The 7872-nt window shown below is 36.0% G+C and overlaps 1 long non-coding RNA gene across 1 annotated transcript; it reads right to left on the reverse strand.

Annotated features, from left to right (window-relative positions):
- Positions 1–232: 232 nt before the first annotated feature.
- Positions 233–807, reverse strand: LOC148282861 (uncharacterized). Its single transcript, XR_015822009.1, has 2 exons — positions 724–807; positions 233–642 (listed from the first exon to the last, which is right to left on the reverse strand). It is a non-coding gene; the product is annotated as an uncharacterized LOC148282861 (long non-coding RNA).
- Positions 808–7872: the final 7065 nt, after the last annotated feature.

A 7872-nucleotide genomic window follows, 5' to 3' on the forward strand; every position in this document is an offset into this window, starting at 1 on the left:
GATCTCTCCTAGTAAGAATTAAAATTGAAAATAGCCCATTATTAAAAGGATTCGAAATTAACCTACAATGTGATTACTTCTAAGTGTCCTAGAACCGAAAATAATTTGGGCAGCGGTTCCCCGTAATGAGGATAAAGATTTGAATAATCCTGCGTATCCATTAGTTCACTGTAGTATTACATTAGGAGTCACTAATTTTCGAAGTATATTTCCACCAACCTTTATGAAGAGATGCACGCGAGGTACTCACATAATCCTCTGAGAGATTCGAACCATTCTATATTAGTTTACTTGAGAAGGAAGTACTAGGAACACCAGCGATTACGAAGGATCCTAGAAATGGCGTCCTGTGTCGATTTGCCATTGAGGAGAAAAACTGCTGAGTCACGCCTCTGCAGGATGAATCAAAGAAAATGTCGACAACTCAGGTTCAAGGGCGAGATTCCGGGGTAACCTGACTCTCCATACTACAAAAAAATGTATTTCTTTACAAACGGCTCGAGAAAGTAAGTTAAAAAAAAACAACAGTTCCGTGCTGTATACTGTACTTACTAAATGGAGATTTGTTAGTTGTTACGTGGTGTATAAGGCTAAACAGCCGTCATAATGGATTCTAGCTTAAAATGATCATACGTATCCGATCTGTGGACAATAATGAAAAATTACAAATTTGTATAAGCGAAACAAGTTGATTTATATATTCGAAAGTTGTTGAAGACTTACCGGAAGCTGGTTTAATTAGAATACAAGTTTTTTTTGGGCACAGCTCAACATGGTGCATAGGGAATTATACCAAAACTCCCATAGTTATTTGCGAGGGAAAACTGGCCTAGCGTGGCGTGGGCACTGCTCGCGAACCAGATTGCAACTGGCTGGCTCGCCAGCGGCGAGTACTACGGCCCTGTATTCAAAAAAACTAGTGTGGTGGGAGGTATCACGTGACCGCCGCGGAATGGCTGGTGACCGCTGTCGGGTAAAGCGTTTATTTACGCGATTGATTTGTTTTCTATATTCAATTTTTACTTTTAAACTATAACGGTTCTGATTATCTTATAGGTATAATTATTTTTGTCGCGGGACGCGACACTCCACTTATGGTACGAGGAAAAAAAAAAAATTAAAAAAAAAAAAAAAATTTTTTAGCGATTTGGTTAAGGTTCGAATCGTGTTTGGAATATGTAGTACTCTCGTGCGCACCTGTACATGTACGGAAAGAAGGCAAAGGTTGTCAACACCGGTATACACAAGTTATATAACTACTTATTTTCTAAACATTCTTATCCTAGTTGTACCTATCTATTGTTTAAACATGAAAAGGCAAAAACACCAACGGAAGAAGAATTTGCAATTTGCGTACACAGAGCATGTATACTATTTTTCAAACAAGTTGACACTTAACGTGTTTATATACAATATTTACAGGACCGCCAAAAAAGTACATTTAATACGGCTTGTCTAGTCCAGTTGAATTCGGCTAACTTCCAACAATCACTAGGGCCTATTGACTACTACACTGTGGTGAAGTCAAGATTATGAAGACAAGGTTAGAGGTATAAGACCTGACCACTCTCCGTACATTTGGGATAAAAAAAAAATTCCTGTAACAACTCAAGAACGTTAATGAGACTGAGACATTGGAATAACACAAAAATTACAAAACGAGAATCGCCTTATCCTTCTTCCAACCTTTCGACAGGGGTTTTTTTTTTTTTTTTTTTTCTCTACTAAGATGTACACAATGGTAAAAAGGAGAAGATCATATTTTTGCGCTTAGTTCACCTCTCAGTAGAACACAGCACATTTCAAGTAGCTTAAAAAAGGACGTAACTGGCGTTACTTGGCTCATTTCGCATGAGGCCGTCTATAATTTCTTTTAAAGTGCCGGTCGTGCGATGCACCTTACACCAAGAAATCCTGAGTTTCAAACTCACCAAAGGGTCGTCACCACTATCCTACTATGGTCTCCAAGACCATAGTATAGTAATATATTAACAATCATAGGGTTACAAGAGGAATTATGGATTCTATATTTATCAGCTCTAAAGAGGAGGGCTGATAACGTGAATCAAGCATTATTAACACAAGTGAGGTAGGTATTTCCATTAGGTATTTTTCTTTTAATCCATTGGTCCGTGGGAAGGTGTCAGGATGTACTTGGCACGGAACATTATTTCATTCAAAGTGAGGGGGTGACAGGGGGACAACATACACACACTTAATATTCGTCATCAAGCACTGGCCGATCTCGCATACAGGGGTAAGGGGAATATACATTTTCATTCGTACTTTGGGATACATTACTAACATTCCCGTGACAGTTCATCGGTACTGGACAGTAGTAAATGGAAGATGGATGACCAGGTGGCAAATACCGTAACCTAGACAATAAGGACATTGAGGGTGGGTGGTCAGTTTACCAGTCCCAGCTTCTTGGTTTCTCTGGCGTTTCAGAGGACACCGTTCGACAAATTTTTATAAACCTAGTCCCGGTTTCCTGGCATCTATGGCGTTTCAGAGGACACCGTTCGACAAATTTTTATAAACCTAGTCCCGGTTTCCTGGCATCTCTGGCGTTTCAGAGGACACCGTTCGACAAATTTTTATAAACCTAGTCCCAGTTTCCTGGCATCTCTGGCGTTTCAGAGGACACCGTTCGACAATTTTTTATAAACCTAGTCCCGGTTTCCTGGCATCTCTGGCGTCCCAGAAAACACTCCTTGACAAATTTTTACAAACCTAGTCCCGGTTTCAGCGTACGTGACAGTTCACGCACACTTGATAGCATCAAGGTGTTATCAAAGCATAGTTTCAAAAATCGGTTTCTTCCCTGTTGTGGTCGGTCTCGGTATCTATACGCGCGACAAAAGTTTGAAGTGGGTATGAGCTTATGGACACGACGATGGTAATTACAAGTTGGTATAGCAAAAATCAGGGGAAAAACGAATAAACCTCACTCTTTGGTTACGTAAGATTCGTACTTACAGGTCAAAGAGTTCACACCTGTCAAGGGCTATTAGGGTAACTTTCTAACAGCTGTATTCTAGGTCACCTTGACATGGCTACAATTATTGAGTACACTAAGTGTTCTCACGTCTCTAGTTAGTCAGATTTACGTTGGCAAGTGTGTTGGCCCAAAGAATAGCGAATGGAAGGGAAAATGATTAACAAGGAGGACTCATCGCCTCTTTATTAAGGAAGGTTCTTACTTCCTGGCTAAAAGGGATTCGAACGCCAGCCACGAACTTGAGTTTCTCAAAACACCAAGTTTTATTCGGGACCGTCGTGGCACGGCAAATCTTATTAAGATTATGGCATAGCAGAACGTGGTTCAAAGCCTCTGATACGAACTGCCTTGGACAGGGTTTTAGTGTTAGCGGAGTTCACTCGAGGAATTATTTCCATTTTGCAGCTGTTTTATATAAATTTAATTATTATTAACAAAACGTCGAGGATAAATCTAGAACAACTGGCGAGTTACACGGAAGGAAGAAAAAAACGAGCATACGTTGATCTTGTTAAATTAGTGTAGGCCGAATCCGAAAAGGAATAATAAAAAAAAATTACTTCTGGAAAAAATACTATTTGTAAAATTTTAATCAGGACTGACTCGCTTGTGACCGGTAGTACTATATTTCATAATTTTACCTATTAAGACGCGGAGATTTATGTTTTTGCAAATTTTTTTTCCCTATTGGTCATAAACATGGAAAATACAATGTTGCTTTTTAACAAACTCTAGAGAAAATTGTTATAATTCTGTTCACCGCTATCACCAACAAGCAAGGAATTCGAATAGATAAAATAGTGATTTTACTTTTAATTTGTTAGTTCAGAGTAACTGGTAACTTGCCACACGCATGGGCGCCAAATGTCATACTCTTTTTTAATATTGAAACTTACCTTGCGGCTAATAGTCTCAGGTAGAACTTGTTCTTTTTGATCTCAAGGTTCCTTGAAGGATAACATGGGTCCTTAGTTACTTTCCATTAGGTATTATTGCAAAATTCTAATAAAATACTAAATTTCTTGCTTGGTTGTGAACAACGGTGGGAAAAGACAGAATAAAGTGGTTCATTTCAAGTTTATTTATTACAAATCAGTAAAATATAGTTTTACAGACAACGGACATATATGTTTCTCAAGATGTTCAACAATTATTTATGAGGAACTTAATTATAGTAAACAGGATTAATAATAATTGGAGCAGAGATCTCTCCTAGTAAGAATTAAAATTGAAAATAGCCCATTATTAAAAGGATTCGAAATTAACCTACAATGTGATTACTTCTAAGTGTCCTAGAACCGAAAATAATTTGGGCAGCGGTTCCCCGTAATGAGGATAAAGATTTGAATAATCCTGCGTATCCATTAGTTCACTGTAGTATTACATTAGGAGTCACTAATTTTCGAAGTATATTTCCACCAACCTTTATGAAGAGATGCACGCGAGGTACTCACATAATCCTCTGAGAGATTCGAACCATTCTAAAATAATAATTTTACTTGAGAAGGAAGTACTAGGAACACCAGCGATTACGAAGGATCCTAGAAATGGCGTCCTGTGTCGATTTGCCATTGAGGAGAAAAACTGCTGAGTCACGCCTCTGCAGGATGAATCAAAGAAAATGTCGACAACTCAGGTTCAAGGGCGAGATTCCGGGGTAACCTGACTCTCCATACTACAAAAAAATGTATTTCTTTACAAACGGCTCGAGAAAGTAAGTTAAAAAAAAACAACAGTTCCGTGCTGTATACTGTACTTACTAAATGGAGATTTGTTAGTTGTTACGTGGTGTATAAGGCTAAACAGCCGTCATAATGGATTCTAGCTTAAAATGATCATACGTATCCGATCTGTGGACAATAATGAAAAATTACAAATTTGTATAAGCGAAACAAGTTGATTTATATATTCGAAAGTTGTTGAAGACTTACCGGAAGCTGGTTTAATTAGAATACAAGTTTTTTTTGGGCACAGCTCAACATGGTGCATAGGGAATTATACCAAAACTCCCATAGTTATTTGCGAGGGAAAACTGGCCTAGCGCGGCGTGGGCACTGCTCGCGAACCAGATTGCAACTGGCTGGCTCGCCAGCGGCGAGTACTACGGCCCTGTATTCAAAAAAACTAGTGTGGTGGGAGGTATCACGTGACCGCCGCGGAATGGCTGGTGACCGCTGTCGGGTAAAGCGTTTATTTACGCGATTGATTTGTTTTCTATATTCAATTTTTACTTTTAAACTATAACGGTTCTGATTATCTTATAGGTATAATTATTTTTGTCGCGGGACGCGACACATTTTAAGCATATCTGTATTCTTAGTAACTAGCCTCTTAAAATAGTATAAGTATCATTTTATTTACATTTTCTATTATAAATTCACAGTTTGAAAAGAAAAACGTGGATTGTGGATGTTTTAAAAAATCTTTATTCATTCCTCAATATTCATATTGTCTTCTTTAACGTAATTATCAATAAATATAGTATACATAAGCCAACGTTTTTTCTAACCCTCTAAATATTTCTGGTACGCACTATTTGGTATTATTTTCTGCTTTATCTCCTGTATGGTTGCAAAACGTCATCGTTTTATAATCCTCTTGAAATTAGAAAAAAGGTTTCAGGGGGCAAAGCTCGGTGATTTTGGTGGCTAGGCATCAAGGTGGTCTAATTTTTTGCCAATAGTCATAATCAACCTCGAGGCGTGAGCGGGCGTCCTCATTTTTGCGCTGAAATAATTTTAAAAATCTGCCAATCAATTGCAAAACGCGTCTTACAAGTTCGTCAGTCAAAAACCAACTACGCATCCAAAATGGCCGAAAATTGACTGAAATGGCTAATTTTTTTCAATTATTGTAAATATTTTTACCAATCTAGAAAAAAAGGTTTTTACAATTACGTGTTTAAATTCGAAATTCAACCATTCTTTGCATTTTTTATCAAACTTCGTATATATTAACATATTGTCGGCCTAACTTGTAAAACTCGTCCCAAGTCCCAAACAAACTTTGGTTCAGGGTAGAGTAAAAACAGTTTCTACTTCACCAGCGAATGTTAACGAAGTTTTTTTTCGATATATTTTTTTTAATGATGAAACACTGTACAAATATACAAGTTTTACACACGTATGGATTATTTGAAGTCCTAACAGAAAACGCCAAAATATCATTTTTGACCATTTTTGAGAATTGTTGCAAGTTAGGCGATGATTTTACAAGCTTCAATAAATAAATGAAAGACGTTTCGAAAAAAAACGGAAGTAAATAAGTAAAAGTTACAAATTAAATATTTTTTAATTTCATAAATACTAACATTCGATTTTTACTATGCGTTCTAAATTATTTAGTTTAGTAAATAACCTTTTTTTTGCGAGAAAAAGAGAAACCATTTTTGAAAAGGTATACAGATGTCTAGACAGTCATTGGTTGGTAATAACAGCCACTTTACGCACTGTGTAACAGTAACCATTCTTCCTATGTTTTAACATTTATATTGCCTCAAATTTTGGAGAGCTAAAACGGGTAAGATTCATCTGGCTGAATGTTTTCACTTACTAGGCAACGCCCAAAAATACCTTTTGATTTATGTGTTTCTTCTTTTAATGTATATTCAACTGTTATAAACGTACAAAACAGTACCTACAAATTACTGCCCATTTATTGTGAAAACATTACGAAAACTTCTTCGGATTTTTTATCGAAAAATTCCGTAGGCAAATAGGCCCTAGCCAACCAACACACGTGCTGCTAAAAGGCCTATTGACTCCTTGCAAGCCCTTGTTCCACCAGATAATGCAGTGTCAGAGATGAACGTGACAATCTCTTTATTTAAGGGATGTTTCGCTTCCCGTCAGGAATTTCTAAATAGGATAAGCCAAATGTTACGCACTTCTGAGCTGAATCCTTATTACAGAATTATAGTTTTAATCATAATCTACGGTTTCATATCGTTCATTTAATATTGATGAATAAAAATTGTATTTTACAGAAATGTTATTTTATATGTTTTGTGAAAAACCTATAAAAATTACATCCAAGATTATTCTGCTTTTTGACATATTTTTTTAAAAATAAACGAGTATTTCTGGTTTTATCACATATTTTTCATAAGATCAGAATTTACGAATTTTTACTCAGTTCATTAATTTTTACCTTACAGTTTTATATGCCACAACTATATAAATGTCTCAGAAAGGGCTTTATCTTTATATATATAATTCTTCTGTACATGTGATGTCACTGTACTCCCCCTAAACGGCTTAACTGATTTACGTGCGGTTTTAAGAGAAATTTAGATATTTGCGCTGTGCGTGTTCGTAGATATTTAAATCTTTAATCGAATATGTAAAATAAGGTAGGAGCATAAATTTTTTCTTAATCAATCTACCAGGGTTGCATGCAAGGAGAATGCACTTGCAAAAAAATGGAAGGATGTTATTTTTTTGTGTATAAAAAAAGTTTGTTTTTGAATGTTTACAAACAGCATTTGTTTTTTGTGGATCTCAATCAGATTCTTTCCTTAAATTCCCAATAATTTCTGCCCATTTTTTTCTTTTTATTGGAATTTCGGGAACACTTAAATAATATTTAATTCGATACATTTTTAAAAATCGTATTCCCACAAAAGTACACCCCTTTGTTTGTGAAAATACCGGAGTTTGACGTTTGCAAACAGAATGCCATATTTAAAAAAAAATAATCATGTTTTGGAATTCAACCATAAACAAGTACCTACCTAAATTCAATATTATTTTAATATTGCCAATTTTTAGTTTTGGAATTTAATCACAAACGAGTACTTCTAAAACGAAAGTTGAGTTTAACTTTAGTTTAATTTATTAACAAATTCGGTTTGATTTAATTTGTCCTAC

Source organism: Micrasema longulum, unplaced genomic scaffold (assembly GCF_059751315.1).
Source record: "Micrasema longulum isolate JH-2025_06_02 unplaced genomic scaffold, ASM5975131v1 h1tg000282l, whole genome shotgun sequence".
Classification (NCBI taxonomy): Eukaryota; Metazoa; Arthropoda; class Insecta; order Trichoptera; family Brachycentridae; genus Micrasema; species Micrasema longulum.